A 22,329-nucleotide genomic window follows, 5' to 3' on the forward strand; every position below is an offset into this window, starting at 1 on the left:
TGACTAATCAATATCATCTATGCAGACACAAATTCATAATGTGAACAAAAAATGCATTTGTAAAAAGAGGGACAAGGAGAATACAGTTTCATTCATAAAGTATGTTGCTAAATCTCAGTTCTTATGAAGCCCAAATTCCTATTAATAGTGGCTATCTGCAAACACCAGTACAGGCAACTAACTGACAGATGTAGCTAAACTCACTGGCGTTGCAAGAGTAGGAGGTGCCCAGGACAGTGTTACCCCCCTACCCTCTTCTCATCCCTATGCTCCTCCCCTCCCCCGATGCGTGAGCACCTTCCCTTTCCCCGTACCTCATTAACCCTTCACCGGCACGAGCAGCATTTCCAATCTGCTGCCCATATCGGCCTCGGCTTTCCCTCTGATGTCACTTCCTGGTATCGCAACCAGGAAGTGATTTCATAGGGAGAGCTGAGGCCAGCCTGAGCAGCAGGTTGAAGATGCTGTTCATGACAGTGAAAAGATAATGAGGTACAGGGGACAGAGAGGAGGAGAGTGTCAGGACCCCCCATGAAGATTCTAGCATATAAGTATGGGGGCAGTCTGCCCCCCTGACTACGCCACTGGCTATTCTCCTAGTTCCAGCTTCTAAATTTCATATGGAGTAAAGTCAATTCTACACAGCCAAATCACATTATACTATCATATACAGTATACTGTACTATGACTCAAGAGAAAGGAACAAATGCCTAAAATTCCTTTAAAAAAAAATACTTCAGTTAGGAATGGGAATGCATTTTCATGCATTTAGTTCACCTTAAAAAATTGTGTGCACAAACTGGATTAACATGTTAAATCAATTTGAATGTGTTAAAAGGTTCCAATGATATTTAACCTGACATCGTCTGGGAAACCTCAGAAAATGGTCATGCCAAGAGACAAAGCTCTTGGCTGTAATTTAAGAAATTCTCGTATAAACATTTGAATTCTCCGAGAAACATCAGGAAAATATATATTGGAGATCCATGACACAAAGCCCGTCTTTTACGCAAGACATTAATTAAGACTTTTTCTATCCTCACCAATCTCAAAGGACACCATCATGGTAGTCCTTAAGGAGGCTTCTTGTGTACTAGTTTCCAGCATAGTGGTTAAATCCATCTCTACTACTTCCTCAATCCCTCCACTAGGAATATTCTTAATAGATGAGGGAATATATTTTTCTTGATCCAACACAATTGAAGAAACTGATTGTTGCCTAGGAAGTTCCCAGGAAGTTCAGTCAACTGAAGTTTCATTAATTTAACATGATATACTGTAGATTTGAATGTCTGTTCTTGTTTTTTTAGAGCGTTGACATTTTGACCTTTTTGTTGGTTAGAGGATATATTGGAAGACTAGAGGTATGGGATAATGACTTGATTGGGGGTGGGGTGGACCCTTCTGTTGTCTTTTGTGTTTCTTTTAGATTTCACGCTCTCTTCTGTATTTCTTACATTTACAATGACATAGAATAGACGTTAAATATATTTTATGTTTTATGTACTAGTAATTTGATACAAGATATGTATCTTTTGTTCTAGAATCTGTTCTAGAATGTTCTCAAATTATAAATTTGAAAAGTTTCAATTAAAAAAGTTTCAATGAGCATTAAAAATATTTTATTAACATGACTTGTGTGAAAGGAACTGTCAAAATAAATCTGAATATCAGGAAAAAGATTCAAACACGAACAAAAAAAAAAAAAAAAAAGATTTTCCTGTATGCATGCCTAGCTTCAACTCTAGAATCATCTAGAAGAATCTAGAAGATTTTTTCTTCATTTAAAATACCCAGGGTAAACCTACTCCAATACAATGAAAAGAAAACCGCTGATAGAGTGCCCCTTGTAGAGACAGAAACCAAAGGAAAAACTGAGAAAAATCATAAAAGATCTAGTCACTATTCCTGGAGATGAATCAGATGCTTTCTAATAATCACCTAATCTGAAGCAAAAATTAGCAGCACTAAACTGGGCAGGACCACTAAATATCGTCAGGTCAGGTGCAGTATAGGGGGTGATGCTGGGAAAGGGCCAACAGTTATGCTGGTGCAGACAATATTCAGTGCCAGCACCTGAACAGCTACGAGACTGAATGTAGGACAGCTCAAAAACTGTTCTAACTCAGACCTCTTAGCTATGTAGGTCCTGAGACTGTATATTGCCAGCACCTGCATAGTTACTGGATCTTCCCCAGTAACTCCCTGACCTGCCCAATGTTCAGTGGCACCCACGTAACTTTTTTTTTTTTTAATGTCCTCAGTCCCTCTCTCAGTTCTATAAAGAAACCCCGCCTCAGCCCAGCCCATGCTGAATCTGAAGATGAGAATATTTAATGCCAGTTTTTTCAATTCTGTATGACATGACTCGAACCCTCATAACCATGACACAAGAAGTGCCCTGTTAGCCAAGCAGCACCAAAAAAAAAAAAAAAAATCCCTTGTAGTCTAATGTAATCCCTTCTCTCCCTGAAGCCCACCATTTTAGTTATTTATATTTTGCATTTGGGTAGGAGGCATGGGGCATGGCGGGAATAAAATTTAATGCCCACCATTTTATTGGACTAATACATTTCCCAATTAGCTTTCAGAGGTCAAAACCTCTTTCTTTAAGTCAGTAAAGTATACTGCTGTTACAGTTTTCCTGTCCTGACCTGTGACAAGGGATTTTGGTCTCTGAATTATTCAAAAATTTATTAAAATTAGTCCAATACAAAGGATCACCTTATTTCTATTTTCTATTTATAAATATCAACACAGCTACAATACTACTTTATCCTAAAGAAAAAAAAATAAAAATAAAAGAAAATAAATAGAAATGTTTTTCTACCTTTGTTGTCTGGTTTCTGCTTTCCTCATCTCATCATTCTCTTCCTTCCATCCACTGTCTGCCCTCTCTGCCTCTTCCATAAAGCATCTGCTCACTTTTTATGCCTCTTCCCAACTGTCTGCCTCTCCCTTCCATCTCTCCCCTCCACCCCCATTGGTCTGACATCCAACTTCTTCCCTCCACTCCCCCCATGGTGTGGCATCTATCTTCTTTCCTTCCATCTCTTCCCCCCCCCCCAGTGAATATTAGCATCTCTCTCTCCTCCTTTCCTCCCCTCAGATCTGGTATCTGTTTCCTTCCTCCTTTCCTCCCCCCAGATCTGGTATCTGTCTCTTCTACTTCCCCTCCTTGCTCTGGCATCTCGCTCTCTCCCTTTCCCTTCCTTTTCTTCCCTGGTCTTCCTTTTCAATTTTCTACCTCTGTCTAGATTAAATTCTTTCTTACAAACCAGTCCTCAATTTCCCTCTTTTCATTGTGTCTACCTACAGCTTGCCACTTCTTTCCCTCACCCCTTCCAGTATCTAACTCTGTCCTCTTCCCCCAATCCAGCATGTGCCCTTTTCTCTCTCCTCACCACTTCTATTCAGCTTCTGCTCCCCTCTCTCTTTCCACTTCCATTCAGCATCTGCTCCCCTCTCCCCCCCTATCCAGCATCTGTCCCCCTCTTTCTTAACACAATAAACATGCACCACTCAGCCTCTTCCCTTCATTGGGCCATCTCCCTCCCTTCCCCTCACCTTTGTGGATGCTTTTCCAAACCAAAGTTTTCTCTCTCAGAGGGGCCCTGACGCAGCAGCCATTCTCACTAGTTGCATGCGGCTACCCTGAAGTTTCTCCTCTGATGCAACTTCCTGTTTCCATCAAGTCATGACACAGGAGAAGCTTTGGGGCAGCCGTGTGCAACTAGTGAGAACAGCTGCTGTGTCAGGGCACCTCAGAGAGAAAATTTTGGTTTGGAAAAGCACTGTGAAGGTGAGGGGAAGAGAAGGATATGGCCCGACAAAGGGAAGATATGCCCGGATGGCGGGGCACCCTGGAGCTGTTTGCCCTCCACTAACACCAGCCCTGCTTGGGCCACAGCCATCCAGTCATATATTTAGGATATCCACAATGAATATACATGAAATAAATTTACATACCAAGAAGGCGGCATAAGCAAATTTCTCTCATGCATATTCCTTGTGGATATCCTGACAACCTGACTGGATGGATGTGCCCTGAGAATCATAGCACTAGACAAACAGGGATTAATTTTTTTATGTTGGGGGTCAGGGTGTTTCCTGTGCCACAGCAAGGAGAATCAGGGGAGGGGGTCACTAGACTAAAAAAAAATATTTTGGTAATTTTGTGGTGCTGGTGGGGGGAGTTGCAATCAAGGCAGCTTTATTTTAATGCCCCGTTTCCTGTTAATGCATGATTCAATCACTTCTCATGCACTGATAGGAAGGGGAACATTTTTGCTATGAGCTGCAGATTAGTGGCGTTTATTCTAACAGCAAACACTTTTTAAAGTGATGGCAATTTGCATCATCATTGATTACTGCATCTAGGTGCAGGAAGCTTGTATTAGAAGCCATGTGGTCAGTAGCTGTAACAGGTGGCTTTTTGCATTGACCCCTATGTCAGTCATTAGCAGGGTTAGGAAGGAAACTATCCTCCAGTAAATTTCACCAAATGTCAGCTAATACACCATATTATGGATTCATTACATTCATAAGGGAAGATGTGTGAAATGTTTGCTTCAAATTTATCAACGAGAGTACTGATTGATTAAATTTGATGGCCACCTCCCACCATAAACATGAAGGAAGTTTGCAACATTAACCTAAAAATACATACGTGGGTACTTTCTGTATAGGGCATCCACATTTACTGAACATGCATGCTAACAGCCTAATTCTATAAAAGGCGCTAAAAATTATGCACCCAACTTAATAGAATGAGCCAATTAGGTCTGATAATTGGGATCTTAACAAGCAATTATTGGTGCACTGAAATTAATTAAAATTTATGCATGTATATTTAGGTGCAGTATCTGCATGGTTACAAAAAGGGGGCACAGCCAAGGGAGGGTTATAGGCGATCAGGGACATTTCTCCACTTTATGTTTATGTTTACATACACAGTTATAGAATAAGGGGGATCCGTGTCTAATTTACACCACATTTTAGCAGGTATAAATGGCTAGACCTACAGTTAGGCACGGCTCCCAGCACCAAGCAATATTTTATAAATGACGCCTCACTTTGAGGGCCGATTTTAGAATGGCACTAAGCTCTAATTTTTTTTGTACTGATTTTTTTAGGCATCGTTTATAGAAACTAGGCCTAAGTGGTTATTTTATAATGAAAAATATGTGTGTCCTTTCTAATACAGAATAGCGTCTACATTATACATCATTCTCTCTCATTTGGCAAAAGTAGATGGAGCTCTGCATAAGAATCATGACACTGCACTGCTGAACACTGATGGAATGGGGAAACAACATGAGAATGTCATTTAAAGGTAAAGAGCTCTCCCAATACCTCTCACAATCTAGGAATACTTATCATTTATATCTAATGCAACATGTTCCCCAATTACACCGCTAGTGGACTTTAATTAATTAATTAATTTTATTTCTTAAAAAATTTATTTACCGCATACAACTATGAGGTTTCCAACTCGCATACATAAAATCTTGTTTCCCTCCGATTATCACATATAACATAGACATGTCAAGAAAACATTGTTAATTGTCCCTATTATATTGGGGATAAAGCACAAATTCAATCAATTCAGAAGTACAAACGAGCTTTAAATCGTACATTGATTTTAGAAAAGGCGATTATCAACTGAAATATATCTTAGCATAAGAAGGCATTGGCAAATGAGTTTTCAGCATTATCATAAAATTCATCCTCCCCATACAAAACCGCAGAATACCAGACAAGATATTCCTTTAGAAAACACTCAAAATGAGAGTGTCAATGAACTTAATCAATACCTCAACAAATTATCATTTCTATATAACGCAGCAGGACCTACATACGAAAAAGGCCACTGGCTAGATAAGTCAGAGCATTTTCAATATGACGTCTGAGTTTTGGATGTTTTGTGGAAAATGTCCAAAAATCCATAAAGAAAAAAAAAATTACCATTTCCGAAACAGCAAAACGTTTGTTTATCTTTTATTTTCAAAAATGATCATTGCTAGTTGTGTTCGCCCTTAGTACATCTATCATTTTTGACCATTTTGGAAAAAGAAACGTCCAAAAGAAAAACACATGCAAACAAGCCATTGGGACATAGAAGTAGCCAGCATTCTTAACAAACTGGCCACACAGACAGGCTCAGCAGAGCAGAGGTGCACCCTAGGAGGTACTGCAGTGACTATCACATAAAAAGTCCCAGGTACACATCTCATCATAACCCATTTATATTGTATGGTGAGCCCTCCAAAACCCACCCAAATCTTAATGTAACCACCTGTACACCACAACAATAGCTCTTATGCCTGAGGGTGTCATCTTATGTAGGTACAGTAGGTTTTAGGAAGCTTGATGAGCAAACCAGAGAAGAGAGAGTTGGCCCAAGATGTCCGGTTTATTCTCATCACATGATAACGCTACAACAATTTAACATACAGTCGTACCTATTTATTGCTCTCTCTGAGAACTTTCAGTAAAGGTACATCATTTAATCAGTATCATTCCCATTCCCTAAGATTAAAAAAACCAACCTAGATTGTGAACCCTCTAGAAACAGAGAGAGTACCTACATAGAAAGTGTACAGTGCTGTGTAAGCCTAGTAGCACTATAGAAATGATTACTAGTAGCAGTAGCTACTGAAATGTGAAATCTTTAATAGCCTTCTCTGTCCACCAGCAGGGACAGCTTCCTTCTTCAGCCTTCCCATTTCCTTCCTCACCAGGAGCATTATCTCCGACTTGGCCATGTGAACTTTATATCAAGATAGTTCCCCACAATTCGCAAGTCATTCAAACAAAACCAGATGCATTCTCAGGATATCCAAGTGCTATTTTTTTGTTCTAACCCCTCCCGAGATGTTCTGTAGTCTGTACCCCTTCCTCTCAGTGGCACAGTAAGGGATGCAGGGGGGGTGTACCACCCCTGGCACCATCTTGTTGGGGGATGCTGGCACCTCTCCACCTCTATACCCCCTATAGCTCTTTAACTCTTCGCTGGTGCAAGCAGCACCTCCAACTTGCTGCTTGCGCAGGCCTCGGCTCTCCCTTTGAAGTCACTTCTTGGTCGTGAGAACAGGAAGTGACTTCAGAGGGAGGGCCGAGGCCAGCCTGAGCAGCAGGTTGAAGATACTGCTCATACTGGCAAAGAGTTAAAGAGGTATGGGAGAGGGAACAGAGAAGAGGATGGTGGGGTTACCACCGCCCTGGGTGTTTCCTATCCTCAGTACATCACTGCTTCCACTATCTTAATATTCTGGGCTAAAGGCTCAACAGCCAGATCAACAAGCAAACAAAATGGTGAGCATCCCTGCTGTCTCCCACCCTAACTAGAAATACTCAGATCAGGCACTGTTCGCTACCACTTCTGCCTTAGGCATACCATATAATGCCTGTACCTATTTTCCAAAGTTGGGACCCTACCTAACCCCCTGCTCTCCCAGCATCTCTTGCATAAAGGGTTACTCAATTTCATAAAAGGCTTTTTTCAGTATCCATCAGGGTAGCATCCTTCCTCCAGTCCCCTCTCCTCCCAAAAATCCCCAATATCCTCTTGGCATTATCTGTGAGAATAATTATGTGCCTCAAGGAAGATATAGTGGAATTAGGGAGGGTTCAAAGACGGGTAACTAAGGTAATATAGGAGATAGAACTCCTCTTACGTGAGGAGAAGCTAAAAGGATAGAGCTCTTCAGCTTGGAAAGAAAGATAGCTGAAGGGGATATGATTGAAGTCTACAAAATTCTAAGTGATGTAGAACAGGTAAATCATTTTTTTGTTGTTTTTTAAAATTATTCTTTCAAAAAAGACTAGGGGACATTTAATGAAGTAACGTGGCAATACTATTAAAACAATTAGGAGCAATATTCTTTCATTCAAAGAATAGTTAAGCTCTGGAACGTATTGCTAGAGAAAGTGGTAACAGTGATTAACGTATCTGGCTTAAAAAAAGGTTTGGTCAAGTTCCTGGAGGAAAAGTCCATAGTTCATTATTGAGATAAAAATGGGGGAAAACATTGCTTGCCCTGGGATCACAGTAGCATGGAATACTGCTACTATTTGGGTTTCTTCCAGGTACTTGTGACCAGGATTGGCCACTGTTAGAAGCAGGATACTTGGCTAGATGGACTATTGGTCTGACCCAGTATGGCTACCTGTATGTTCTTATCAATTGCATGCCTTCCAGGGTTAAACTCTCTTTGCATAAGCTTTGTCACAATCCTTCCTAATTTGCCCTTTGGCATTCATGCTTATAAGAGAGATTGGCTTGTAGGACATACAATCCTCTCTAAGTCTTCTCTTCTTATGTATCACTGCTATAGAAGAAGCCCTGAACACTGAAAAAGGCAGCACCCTGCTTCCAACACTTTTTGAAAAACCCACACTAAAAACAGTGCCAAGCATGCCACAAATTTCTTATAATGCCAAACCTATCACTTCCACCACACTTTAACCACTGAAAAACCTTAGCCACTTCCATGGAAGAAACAGGGCTATGCAGCCTATCCCCTAACTCCTCCTCCACTAGCACCCAGAAAAGAGTTGACATTATTAACATGAGTTTTACCAACCCTATCCCTCTGATACACTTTCTTGACTAACCCTCAACTTAACTACCTTTAGAAAGAATGCCTTCTAGTTTATTCACCTTTTCAAAAAAAATAAATAAATAAAAAATAGACCTTTCCCTCCCTTTTCATTATATATTAAATGCGCCTGTTTAACTTTCAAAATCCTATATGGTATCCTCCCTCCCTTTATCCCTCTTTCTTGGAATTCCTCAAACCCTAATACCACCAGATCCTCCCACAAATTAAAACTATCCTTCCCCTCGCTAAAAGGCATTTCCCACACAGGAAAGCTAGGGACCTCCCTCCACTTCAAAATCACTAAGCTCTGGAACAACCTTACCTCCCCTCTTCGGAACTTGAGCTCCCTCCAAGTTTTCCGCAAACATCTGAAAACCTGGCTTTTCTCAAAATATGTAAGTCTCCCTCCAACTTAGGAATCAAGGAAACTCTTATATCTTGGCATCCCAAGTCCTCTAAATTTTCTTCACACTTCTACCTCTAACCCTCTGTTGTAGTTCCTTCCTATTTCTCCTACTGTAAACCGCGTCGAGCTCTACGAACGTGGAGATGATGCGGTATACAAACCTAAGGATTAGATTAGATTAGATTAAATTAGATTAGATTAGATATATTCCACCTTAATATCCACCAAATCATCATATGTTACTTGAAGCCCATACAATTCTTTCATCCATTTTCCCTTGCCCATAATACATGTTTCTACCACCTACCCTAATTTCCTCCCCAATGATATGACCTCTTTATCTTGTTGCATCTCTTATATGCTGCCAATAATATCAAGGCTCCCTGCATGAATAAATAAAGTATAATACACATAAGGCTAGTCTCGTGCTGCCTGATATTCAGCGCTAAATAGCACTAAGCCAGCTTAAACGGCGATATTCAGCGGAAGTTAGCCAGACTCGTAATTCCCACTCAATAACCCGGTCACTAACATTGCCAGTCAGTGCCAATATTCACTGGCTGACCAGTTAAGTCATAGCAGACAAAAATTGACCTGCTATTTACGTGGATCAATCTGGCCGCTATGATTTAGCTAGCAAGACAACGAATACCAGCTTAACCAGCTCTGCATACCATGGTTGCATTTAGACCGGAAATTCAATTCCATTGGCCAGTTATGATCCCGGCATTGAATTTTGGGGTCTGTCCACTATAAATTCCAGTACTACCTTTTAAGTAATTTGTGAATAAACAGTTAAAATATACAGGCCTTGATTGTATTTTTACTATCTATATTATTGTAGGGATTCATTCTAATTTTGTATAAACACAATTGTTATTTCTCTAATGTTTCATTGTTTTGACATTCATTGTATTTTTTTCTGGAATTCTGTTTATGGTCTTACATAGTTTTCTCTCACTTTGCTGACAAATTGTTCTGTGATGTTTTTGATAGGCTCCTCATTATCCGCAAGTCCTTGCATTACAAACTGTCTGCTTGGTTAATTATAATGTAATTAGTTTATACTTATGTGATTATAATAGAATTATGTATATGTGACTATTATGTAATTGCATTATGAAATATGTCTCTCCCGGGACCATACTGAACTATAGTTATGCCCTGTGCAATTTACCCACTGGCGCTCTACCCCTTGCTTCACCACCACCAATGAGAGGAGACAGTGGGCTGGTGGCAAATTTTGCAGCTCTTCATTTCAGTTCCCTGCACAGCCACACCACTCACACAGTCATTGGTAAGGTGCTGGTCTATGACTCTACTCAGAATATTTATCTACTGTAAACTGCTGTGATACCGCTGGAAAGCAGTGTTATATTGAAAAAGAAATGGAATAGCAAATATATATTTTTTATACTTTTGTGACCGCCATACCAGTTGTCCTGGTATTTGAGGTTTCCCTTTGAAAAAGGATTATATATTAACCCTTTAATTGGCAGGTGGTGAAACGGCTGCTTTACGTAACTTTATGTTGAACAAGAGCGACAATGCCAAGTAAACAAGCATTTGGAGATGCAGATCTCCCATAAGTGTCATAAAAGACACATGTTGCTTCTGAGCAACAATGTCAAATAAAGGGCTGCTTGATACTGACCCTAGCAGCTGATTGAAATTGCAACATGAATGAGGAATTCTAGGTGGCTTTCTCTACTGGGAGGTGCCGAGAAAGGATGGACCTCATATACAGAAGGATATTTGGTAGACCTTTTTCCTTCTTTTTTGCACCTCTCAAGAACTGGCTGAGAGTTCTCTGCAGCTAGAAACCTAAGACCTGATGGAGAGTGGAGGCTAAAGCACCTGCAAGCCTGAAGGCTACTGATGTGGTGTACATTCAAGTACAGTAGGTATGTTTCTGTACCTGGAGGGCTCACAATTACAAAAACAAAGAGATAAAGAAAGATTTGAAGCCAAGTCCCTTGCTTCACAGTCCACACAGTATTAACCACTAGGCTGACCCTCTGTTCTGCATGGACATCTGTGTGGCCATTTTCTAAGAATGTTGCTATACAGCTGTCCATGTCCCTCGTTTCCACTGTTCAATATTTGGCCGCTTCAATTTATAAAACATGTTCATGCTGGATGTTTCCAGCACATGGATGTCCATCTCACATATTTTAGAATAAGCTGTATCCTGTTCAAAAATACATGTTTATGTTTATTAAAATCTTTATATATCGCATATACAGAGAAAAAGGTGGGAGAGTGTGGCACAGTGGTTAAAGCTACAGCCTCAGCACCCTGAGGTTGTGGGTTCAAACCCACGCTGCTCCTTGTGACCCTGGGCAAGTCACTTAATCCCCCCATTGCCCCAGGTATGTTAGATAGATTGTGAGCCCGCCGGGACAGAGAGGGAAAACTGCTTGAGTACCTGAATAAATGCATGTAAACCGTTCTGAGTTCCCCTGGGAGAACGGTATAGAAAATGGAATAAATAAATAAATAAATAAAAGATCAAAGTGGTTTATAACATAACTCAATCAAATTTATGAAAAGAACTCCATTTAAATAGAAAAGAAAAAAGAAAAATAAATAACATTTCTAAACATAATCCCCCTCTTTTACTAAGGCACACTAGCTAATTTAGCGCTCACTAAATGCTAACGAGTCCATTATATTTTATGGACGTATTAGCATTTAGCGTGTGCTAAATCGGTTAGTGTGCCTTAGTAAAAGGACCCCAATATCCTATTACATCCAAATTAACAAAGGAAACTATTTAGAAATATCCTTCCAGTTAATTAAAATAGTCTTAATGGTAATCATTATTAAGTTATTCAATAATTTTGTCTCAGAGGAACTCAACGTAGACTGTAAACCCAAACCTTCCAGAATGATTATTGAATAAGTTAACGGCTCTGAGATAGAAAGCAAATCTGAGATTGCTGACCAGATCTTATTCCATGTTAGTAATCTTTATTCATTTTAAAATAATTTCAATAAGTGAAGAATAATAAATAGAACATTTACACTATAGACATCACTTAAAATATTACAAGATTCTTACAGACCAATAACCCTCCCACCCAAATTATTCTTTATCATTCAAGAATCTATAGATCTTTATGTTTGTATAGTAAATTTGAAAACATTTATGCAATTAAGTGTGGTGGTTTGAGACAGTTTAATAAGGTATGGAATTGTTTACTCAAAGTTACAGACTGAATGCTGTTATACTTCATTTGTATTGTATATTGTGACACCCTTTGATTTTATTCATTTAGATTACTATTGTATTGTATTATATTGTTTGTTTTGGTTTTATTTAAAAATTTTCAATAAAATATTATTAGAAAGCAAATGAAACTAAAATTAATTAATACAAATTTTAAAAAATTATAAAAATATATAAATGCAGACTGATGTCCCGAATTCATCTCATCAACTTAAAAAGGCCATTTGAAAAAAATAGGACTTTAAATGTCTTTTAAAATTTTGAAATGATTCTTCCTTTCTCAATTCCACAGGCAAACTGTTCCATAAAATTGGGACTAAATAAGAAAATGCACAATTTCTAGTTGAGGCAAGATGAGCCTTTGAAATATGGGGAACAACTGCTCTATTATCATTCAAAGATCTTAATAAACACCTAGGTGCATAAAATAATAATAATAATAATAATAATAATAACTTTATTTTTCTATACCGCCAACAATCTTGAGACTTCTAGGCAGTTTACACTGAAAGAGAGCTGGACAGTCAGTGAATTACAATATGCAGATAGTCATTGAATTACAGTTTACAGAATCATAAGATGTAGCGAATTATAATATACAGATAGTTAGAATTTCAAAAGTATACGCAGGAGAGGACATGTTAGAAAGAAAGAGATTGATTTAGAGATTGAAATAGTTATTATTTAGGCGATAAATCTATCGAATAAGGCAGTTTTTATGGCTTTTCTAAAAGCGCTATAGGTCAGTTTAGCTCCATTTATGTAGTCGTCTAACCAGTATTGTTGTGTGTTTGCTTGGTACATAAAAGTTCTATCCAGAAAGGTTTTGTATTTACAGCCCGTAATGCTTGGATAAGCAAATAGTTTGCAGTTTCTAGTTTGTCTTGTAGGGCTGTAAAGTATGAAGTGTGGTAGCAGGTAGGTGGGAGCTAGTCCCCAAACCAGTTTGAAACAGATGCAGGAGAACTTGAATATTATTCATGCCTCCATTGGCAGCCAGTGCAGCAGGCTGTAGTAGGGGCTAATATGGTCGCTTTTTTTCAATCCAAATATCAACCGGACCGCCGTGTTCTGAACAATTCTAAGTTTCCTCACTGTTTTTTGGGGTATTCCCATATAAGCGATATTGCAATAGTCCAGTGTAGAAAGCACAAGCAATTGCACTAGTAGTCTGAATGATAATGGGTCAAAATATTTTTTGATGGTCTTTAACTTCCATATTGCCAGGAAACACTTTTTTACCACTATGTTCGTGTGTTCGACCATTGTCAAATGTGTGTCTAAGGTGACTCCCAATATTTTTATTGTTTTAGTAATCGGGTAGTCTTGATCTTTTATATGTATCGTTGTTTTGGTAATTTTGTCCGTTGGGCTTGCAAGGAAGACTGTTGTTTTTTCTGTGTTTAGTTTTAGTTTGTGGTTGATTTTCCAGTGTTCTATTTCGGTCATAATATGAGAAATGTATTCTGAGGTTTCGTTTGTTATGCTGTTCACTGGGATTAAAATGGAAATGTTGTCTGCATATATATAGTATATTAAGTTTAGCTTTTGTAATAAGTGTCCTAAGGATGATATGTAGATGTTAAATAGTGTCAGCGGCAGTGGTGAACCCTGTGGTACTCCTGAGGGGTTTTTCCAGGGTTTTGAATATGTTCCACCACTAACCACACAATATGATCTCTTTATTAAGAAACCCTGTATCCAGTTTCTTACTCTTCCCGTAAGTCCTATTTCACCCAGGCAGTGTAGCATTATTTCGTGATCAACGAGATCAAAAGCACTACTGAAGTCTAGTTGTAAAATCAGTGCACTTGTTCCTTTGCTGAATAAGCCGTATAGGTGATTAAGGATTGAGGCTAGGACTGTCTCAGTGCTAAAACCTTTTCTGAATCCTGATTGGTGTTCATTGAGTATGTTAAATTTGTCTAGGTAGTTCACTAGCTCTAGGTTAACCGGTCCTTCAAGCATCTTGGTGAACAAGGGGATGCTTGCTATGGGTCTGTAGTTGGTTTTCTGGGCTAGTGAGTTTTTTTGATTTTTAGGGATGGGTGTGATCAATATGTGGCCCATTTCCTCGTGAAATGTTCCCTCAGTGAGAGTGGTTGTTATCCAGTTAAATAGGTCATTTTTAAAATCTAGTGTCGCTGCTTTCAAGGTCTTGGAAGGACATACATCCAGTAGGCAGTTTGATTTGGTATATTTATTGAATAGGGTTTGGAATTGGTGCCAGTTTGGAGGTTCAAAATGGTTCCAGAGCATGTCTACTCTGGTTTCATTATCGTGGGGTCTAAATTGGAATTCAAAGTTGGGTAAGGGTGAAGATATGGTTGTTCTTACGTCTATGATTTTTTTTTGTTGAAAAAAGTGGCACGTGTTTCTGCTGAGGGCATACATTCATTTCCCTGTAGCAGGATTTGGGTAGTGTCTATTAGTTTGTTCAGCAACTTGAACAGTTCTCTGCTATTTGTTTTGGGTGTCCCTATTATCTGTGTGTAGTGTTTTGCTCGTTTTTCTCTAATTCGTTTTTTGTAGTTTTTCATTTTTTGCCAGGTTCTTTCTAGTTTTCTCAGCTCTTGTTTTAGAGTTAGTAATTCAGAGTTGAACCATTCATTTTGTTCCCTTTCTTTCTTTTTGTATGTTTGGATTGGTGCTATTTGATCTAACACTTCTTTGCTAAACTTTGTCCATCTAGTTGGGAAGTCTTGTATTTCCTCAGTTTTGGGTTGTAGTTCGTAGTGGGTCCAGAATTCTATTGGATTTATAGTTCCTCTTCTGGCAATTGTGGTTGGGCTTGTTCTTTTATTTTTTGGTTGGGGTGATTTTTTTTGCCAATGCAGATCAAAATTACATATGTAGTGATCTGACCACCAGGTTAGAAAGATATAACGGTTTTAACTCAAACAATGCTCTATGTGCTAATATCAAAATCTTAAATTTGATCCTAAATTCCATTGGTAACCAGTGAAATTTCAAATATAAAGGAGTTACACGATCACAAATATGTCAGAAAAATGTCCATTTTGAATGTTCTGACTTAGACATCCCTACTCTGACTTGGACATATTTTTGAAAATGTCTCTCCATGTGTTTTTACATAATAGGCTAAGTATAGGCATCTACTTGACTTTATGACCAAGGTGATCTTCAATAAATGTACCCCTTCTCTGGGGAAGAAGCCTGATCCTAGCACAACACTCTGAATAAAAGAGATACTAAAGAAACAGAAGATGATGCTGGTGAATATGGGCTCCTGCTGATGACAGTGCTGAAGCCAATGAGTGCGTCTTCAATATAGCCAAGGACCTCAAGACAGCTGGGCTTCTCAGATAGAAAGGCATAAGTCATCATTTATGCTTTGGTGTAACCAAGCTGAATGCTGGCAGAAGAAATAAAGTCATTTTGCGGAACATATGTGCAAGAAATTAGAAATCCAGCTGATTGTATGTAACAAACAAGCCACCTGAAAGAAGTAGCCCAGGGCACAGGTGTCAAGCCACTTTAATGCTGTGCCACAAAGAAAGAAAAGACATTGTGAATGAGTTGACTGATGGGGGTGGGGTTGGGATTTCCTCCCATGGATGTTGAGGCCATCTTGGCATAGTTATGTTTGCACGCACTTTACACATGGGACATGTATATGTTTGCACATATATAAATACATTATTTAACTTAATATTGTTATTTCACAGTACATAGACAAAAATTAAAATGATTCTCCATGAAGTCTGAATCTGCATGCAATGCAACACTGAGAAATAGAGAGAATCTTGTTCCCCTGTACTGTGCAAACTATACAAAACTCTACATTCAAATGCTGATGTTTCGCAATCACTAAATTTAAAATAAATTTATTTTTTCTACCATCATTTCCTGGACATTTTATATTTCTAATCATGCTCGTCCCAATCTTTGTGTTCTAGTTTCCTCTGTCTTCTTTCAAGGGTATTCCATCCTTTGGCCCTTTTCTCCTGTCTTTTCATTTCCTTTATTACAATCTCACATCGGGGGGTTCTTTTAGCTTTCTTCCATATTGCTGCTCTTTTGACTCAGATTTTACTGCTTACTATCTAGTCAAACATTTCCTTCTTTCTCCCCATCCAGTATCATCCACTTTTTTCTCCCTTCTTCCTTCAAGCCCAGCATCTCCCCTCTCTCTCTCCCTTTCCATATTGAACCCTAATCCAGCATCTCCCCTCCTCTCCCTTGCCCTACAAATCATCTTCCATCCACCTCCCCATTTTCCCTCCCATATGTTGGCATCTTTCCTCCATCTCCCTCATCTCCCCTGCATTTTAAACGGTATAGAAAATTTTAAAATAAATAAATAAATATCCCTATCCTTCCATGTTTAGCTTCTTCCCCATCTCACCATCCCCCCTTTACTATGGATCAGCATCTCCCCTTTTGCTTCTCTCCCTCTAGTATGTATTTATTCTTTTCCCCTCCAAACTCCCTCCATCCAGCATTTTCTTTCCAAACTCTTCCCCTCCTCCAGCCATAGCTGTCACATTTTACCAGATCAGTGATGGTGCAGCATGGAAAGAAACTGTATTTATTTTTATGGATATTAATTTGAAAATATGCACACCTGAAAGACCCGGTTTGTACCACACCCTCTGATGTATAATTTTTAAGTCAGAAGGCATAAAAACGTAACAATTGCCATACTGGGACATACTGAAGGTCTATTAAGCTCATTATCCCGTTTCCAACAGTGGCCAACACAGATGACAAATACCTGACAAGATCTCAAGGAGTAAAACAAATTTTGTGCTTCTTATCCTAGGAATAAGCAGTAGATTTCCCCATACCATCTCAATAATGACTTATAGACTTTTGTTTAAGGAAATTATCCACATCTTTTTTAAACCCTGCTAAGCTAACTGCTTTCACCACATTCTCCAGCAATGAATTCCAGAGTTTAATTACACATTGAGTGAAGAAATATTTTCTCCGGTTTATTTTAAATATACTACTTAGTAGCTTCATCGTATGCCCCCTAGCCCTAGTATTTTTGGAAAGAGTAAACAAGTGATTCCTATCTACCCTTTCCACTCCACTCAGAATTTTATAAGACCTCTTATACCTCCCCTGAGTAATCTATTCTCCAAGCTGAAGAGCCCTAGCAGCTTTAGCTTTTCCTCAAAGAGAAGTCACCCTATCCCTTTTATCATTTTACTCGTTCTAATTCCACTAGATCTTTTTTGAGCCACAGCAACAAGAATTACACATAGTATTTGAGGTACAGCTGTACAATAGAGCAATACATAGACCTTATAACATTTTCATCTGTTTTTTCCATACCAGTAAAGTATTCTTACAGTTTTCTTTAAAGCCACCACAGTCTGGTGAGATGAAAGTATAACCACAGCAGCAGGGAGGAGAGTGGGAATAAAATGCTGGATGTGGGGGAAGTAGCGTTAGAAGGAGAGATGTTTCTGCTTGACACTTATTACTTCTAGTTGAGGTAAGATTGAAGCAAGAGACCAGGAACATTGGAAAAGGGCAGAAGGAAACAGCCCAAAGGCAGTTTTCTCATTCTATAATGAATGCACCTATATTTATAGAATACTGTTATTAATGTAAGTTAAATGCACACTTATGCGTGTAAATAGCAATCATGCACTTAGAGGTATCCTATAATGCAGGAACACAACTTCTTAGTACATAATTGCAAGGGAGGCATACAGTTTGAAGAAGCTTCACTAGCTGCCAGTTCGCTTCTGGATACAATTTAAAATTCTGAAATTTGTCTAGCAAGGAATCTATGACACTTTACCTGATTATTTGTTAAAGTGTCTGACATTGTATAGGCCGACCGGATCAGTGAGGTCTGAAAAATGTTTACTATTGGATGTGTGCAAAAGGGAGGAAAGCGAGATATATGAATACAATGAAGTCTTGCTTTTCCACTGTGGGCATTGTCAGGAATCTGCGATTTTGTAGAGATTTGTTGAAGTTCAGACAACTGCTGAAAACACATTTCTTTCTTCAAGCCTTTTGTTGATGTAAGGAGGCCACATTTACTCTTCCTTTTTAATTTTTGTTTAATTTTTATTGTTTTTATTTTGTTTTATATATTTGGGAGATAAGTTATGTCCTTTGATATTATGTGTGCTTATTTTGAGCCACACAGGCATTAAGCGAAGTATAAATATTTTAAATTAATAAATAAATGTAGGCAGAGCAAGGGAGGGCATTAGTGTGCCTCCAGCTTGCAGATATAACTTATAGAATACTATAAGTTACGCATATAGCTTATTGTACTTAGATGAATCAATTTCTGCCTGCCATTGACAAAATGAAAGTTTTGCACTGCGTAGGAGCTAATTCAACTCGTTTTCCTAGTCTACCAAATCACCTTTTTATCCAGCTGTAATCCGTATGGTGCCCCCAGAATGTGATTTTAATACTTTTTAGGACCCCTGAGGAAGGAGTGTTTTTTCGAAACACGGACCGTGTCGGGTCTCGGTTTATCATCCAATTGGACCATATTTTGGATACAAACTGTTTAATTTTCAAAGTAATACTTTTTGATTAAAGACTTGGCATCCTATACATCATCTCTGCAGTTTTCTCTTTTGTTTGTTTATGCTAAAAAATAAACATGCTTTAGCCACCTTATGCTAGTATTCTATAATGGCATGTTGAAGCCCAGACACCTTTTTAGAACTAGTGATCAACATGCTGCTAACCCCCTACCCACCCTCCCTCCCTGGCAAATATATTTGACACTTTTGGCCTAGACCTTAAACTAGGATGCTGAAAACAGGGACGCTAAGGTTCAAATCCCACTGACACGCCTTGTGACGTTGGGAAAATCAATTAACCTTCCATTGTATCAAGTACAAATTTAGGTGCCTCTTTACTAAGCTGCGCATGAAGGCCGCTTTTATCGTGGATGTAAAATGGCCCCGTTTCCTATTTTTCCTGCTAACAGCCACGTGCTAACTTACCAATTACCATGCGGCCATTACACTGTGAGCCCTTAATGCCACCTATGTACTAAGCAGAAAGGGCTCGCGCACTAACCGCGTACTATTCAGCGCACAGTGAAGTAGCTGCGCTAACCAATCAGTGCAGGGCATGCCTACTTTCCGTATCCAAACACACCCCTGCACTACAAATTAAAACCCCCTTTTTTTTTTTTTTAGTGCATGCATAGTGTGCACTAATTCTAAAACCACCACGGGACACCTCAGTGTTTCCTGTGGTAGTGCCTTTATATCCTGCGGTAAGCAAGCGTTCATGCTTAGCACAGCTTTAGTAAACGGACCCCTTACACCAGGGGTGTCCAACCTTTTGGCTTCCCTGGGCCGCATTGGCCGAAAAAAAATGCTTCTGGGGCTGCACAAACGTGCAAACGCTGCAGCAAGACAGAGGAGGGAGCCGGCAAGACGGTATACACCCGGGGGCAGCAGAGGAAAACACTGCATCGCCCTCGACCGGGGCCGCACAAAATACTTCACGGGGACGCAGGTTGGACACCCCTGCCTTACACTGTGAATATCAGGGGAAAGGTGTGAGCAAAATGTCGGACTGCAGCAACAATAGCTGTTCACTCACCTAATGCAATCTTGCCCACCAAGGTCACCTTTGTTTAAAAGAAAGAGAAATAGTTAAAATACACATCAAAGTTGGTTTTAGTGGTAGAAGGTTCACTTGGATATTTTTATCCGCTTACATTGTTGGGATTTGCTTAAGTTGCTGATGCTTAGTATCAGGAAGCTCCAAGGAAATACTCTTGTTTTTACAATTAGGGCTTCTATTTATTTATTCAATTTTCTAAACTGTTCTCCCAGGGGAGCTCAGAATGGTTTACATGCGTTTATTCATGTACTTAAACATTTTTCCTTGTCTGTCCTGGTGGGCTCCCAATCTATCTAATGTACCTGGGGCAATGGAGGGATTAAGTGACTTGCCCAGGGTCACAAGAAGCAGCGTGTGTTTGAACCCTCAACCTCAGGGTTATGGGGCGTTATGGGGGGCTTGGGGGGTTGTAACCCCCCACATTTTACTGAAAACTTCACTTTTCCCCTGTTTTTAGGGAAAAAGTTAAGTTTACAGTAAAATGTGGAGGGTTACAACCCCCCAAACCCCCTATAACGCCAGCGCAATCTCTATTAAGTAAACTGGGGGGCTCCCCAACAAAACCCCCCGTCGAGCCCCTAAAAACTGTTATTTTCTTTAGCGCACGCCTCCGTCTTGCGCTCAGTTATTGGCGCGCGCCTTTGTCTTTCGCAGGGTTGTCTATGAACCGTGCCACATTCTCTCCAGCTAACCAGAGGTTCTTCATAAATATGGGAAAAAGTGGCATTTTCACAGCACATCTATCAAATACATAATACATTTCCATAATACAAGATAACTAACGTTCTCTCCGGTAATCAGCCCTGACTTTTTCTCAGTCACCAGCACGTCCTCCCATTTTACATGCTCTCCGCTCCCCCCCCACACACACACACGCAAACTCCTATTCTTTTCCCTCATGCAACCCCAGTTCTCTCTCCTTACCAGCTTATTCTTAGCTTTCTCTCCATTCCTCTACCTGCCACTAACTCTGGTGCTCACCATTGGGAAATCTGCAGCCGAGTCCTGCAGAGGAGAAGATTGGAAGCCTAAAAACTGATAAAAGCTTGCACGGAGGAGCAGCTGTTATGTGGAAAATGTACAGAACAGAACGGAAGATCTAAGGCAGAAGGGGAGGAGTGAGAGGGTATGAAGGGCAGTTGTGTTTTTCTGCTGCTTATCCACTAAACGGCACTCATCATTTTTTTTTTATTATTTGCATCAGGGCTGTTTATTGGTATTATTGGCTAAAACCTAAGAACAGAAGCCTTATTTATAATATTTTCCCATGAGAAGCACAGAACGCCTGCAAAATGCTTTGCATCACTTTCTCATATTTCCTTGTGAGAGAAGCAACTTAACTGCAAACAGAATGCTTCTTCAGCATTTTATATAAGCTATAGACCCAGGCTGTGCTATCTTGAATCTAGCACAAGGTAAAGAAAAATGCCAAGAATTCTAAAAGAAAGAAAGAAATAAACAGAAAATTCTGCACGTTTCCACTACATTAGACTGCAGTTTAGAGGGGGAAAACACCTTGTTGGTGCTCTCCAAATGATTTTCTTTTTCATAACTTTAGTCTATAATTTTGTCCTGGTCAAGCACACTGCCTAAAATTAAGCACAAACAGCCAGGCAATGAAGAAGCATCAACACATTTACTGTGAACAAAATTTCCCAGCTGTGCGGTGGAATTTTAATACAACTTATCTCTTTCACTAACGGGGTAAAGTATGAACCCTGTAGAACAGTGGTCTCAAACTCAAACCCTTTGCAGGGCCACATTTTAGATTTGCAGTTATTTGGAGAGCCTCAGAAAAAAAAAAAAAAGTTAATGTCTTATTAAAGAAATGACAATGTTGCATGAGGTAAAACTCTTTATAGTTTATAAATCTTTCCTTTTGGCTAAGTCTTAATAATAATATTGTCATTTATAGCTAAAGAGACATATGATCAAGAAACTGTTTTATTTTACTTTTGTGATTATGATAAACATACTGAGGGCCTCAAAATAGTACCTGGCGGGCCGCATGTGGCCCCCGGGCCGCGTATTTGAGACCACTGCTGTAGAAATTCATCCTGCACACTGGTAATTACAATGGCTCCCTGTTATTTATTTTTTTTTATAAAATAACATGCATGTGAACTACCTTTTGTGTTATATTATTCATATTATAATTATAATTAAATTCCGATAGTGACATGTGAGCACTAAATAAATATTAATTGATACTTCTGGGCACCGAGGACTGACTAACGCATATGTGTTGGCCTGTGTCATAAGGACAAACAAATCTTTTTATTATTATTATTTCTTTCTCATACTTGGAAGATTTAAAAATATGTTGACCAGTGCCCTGGGGATGTTTGGGTACATTTTGTTCATTTCCATTGTATTTTGTTACAGAAATAAAACAACTTTAAACCCAAAATACCATATTTTCTTGAATACGAGGAGCCACTGAAAAGAATCAGCTCCGATCCCCATAGGGAGGAGCGATGGCAAATCGGCCGAAA

General features: G+C 39.2%; 1 protein-coding gene across 10 annotated transcripts in view; it reads right to left on the bottom strand.

Moving 5' to 3' along the window:
- Positions 1-22,329, bottom strand: part of BNC2 (basonuclin 2) — a 1,455,515-nt gene that overhangs the window by 448,781 nt on the left and 984,405 nt on the right. Inside the window, exon 2 of one of the 10 annotated variants that reach the window (XM_033920456.1) lies at positions 19,811-19,838. The exons of the other annotated variants lie outside the window; for them this stretch is intronic. The gene's annotated coding sequence lies outside the window, so the exon portion shown is untranslated. The remainder of the gene's footprint in view (positions 1-19,810; positions 19,839-22,329) is intronic. 10 annotated transcript variants of the gene reach the window in all.

Source organism: Geotrypetes seraphini, chromosome 1 (assembly GCF_902459505.1).
Source record: "Geotrypetes seraphini chromosome 1, aGeoSer1.1, whole genome shotgun sequence".
NCBI classification, from domain to species: Eukaryota; Metazoa; Chordata; class Amphibia; order Gymnophiona; family Dermophiidae; genus Geotrypetes; species Geotrypetes seraphini.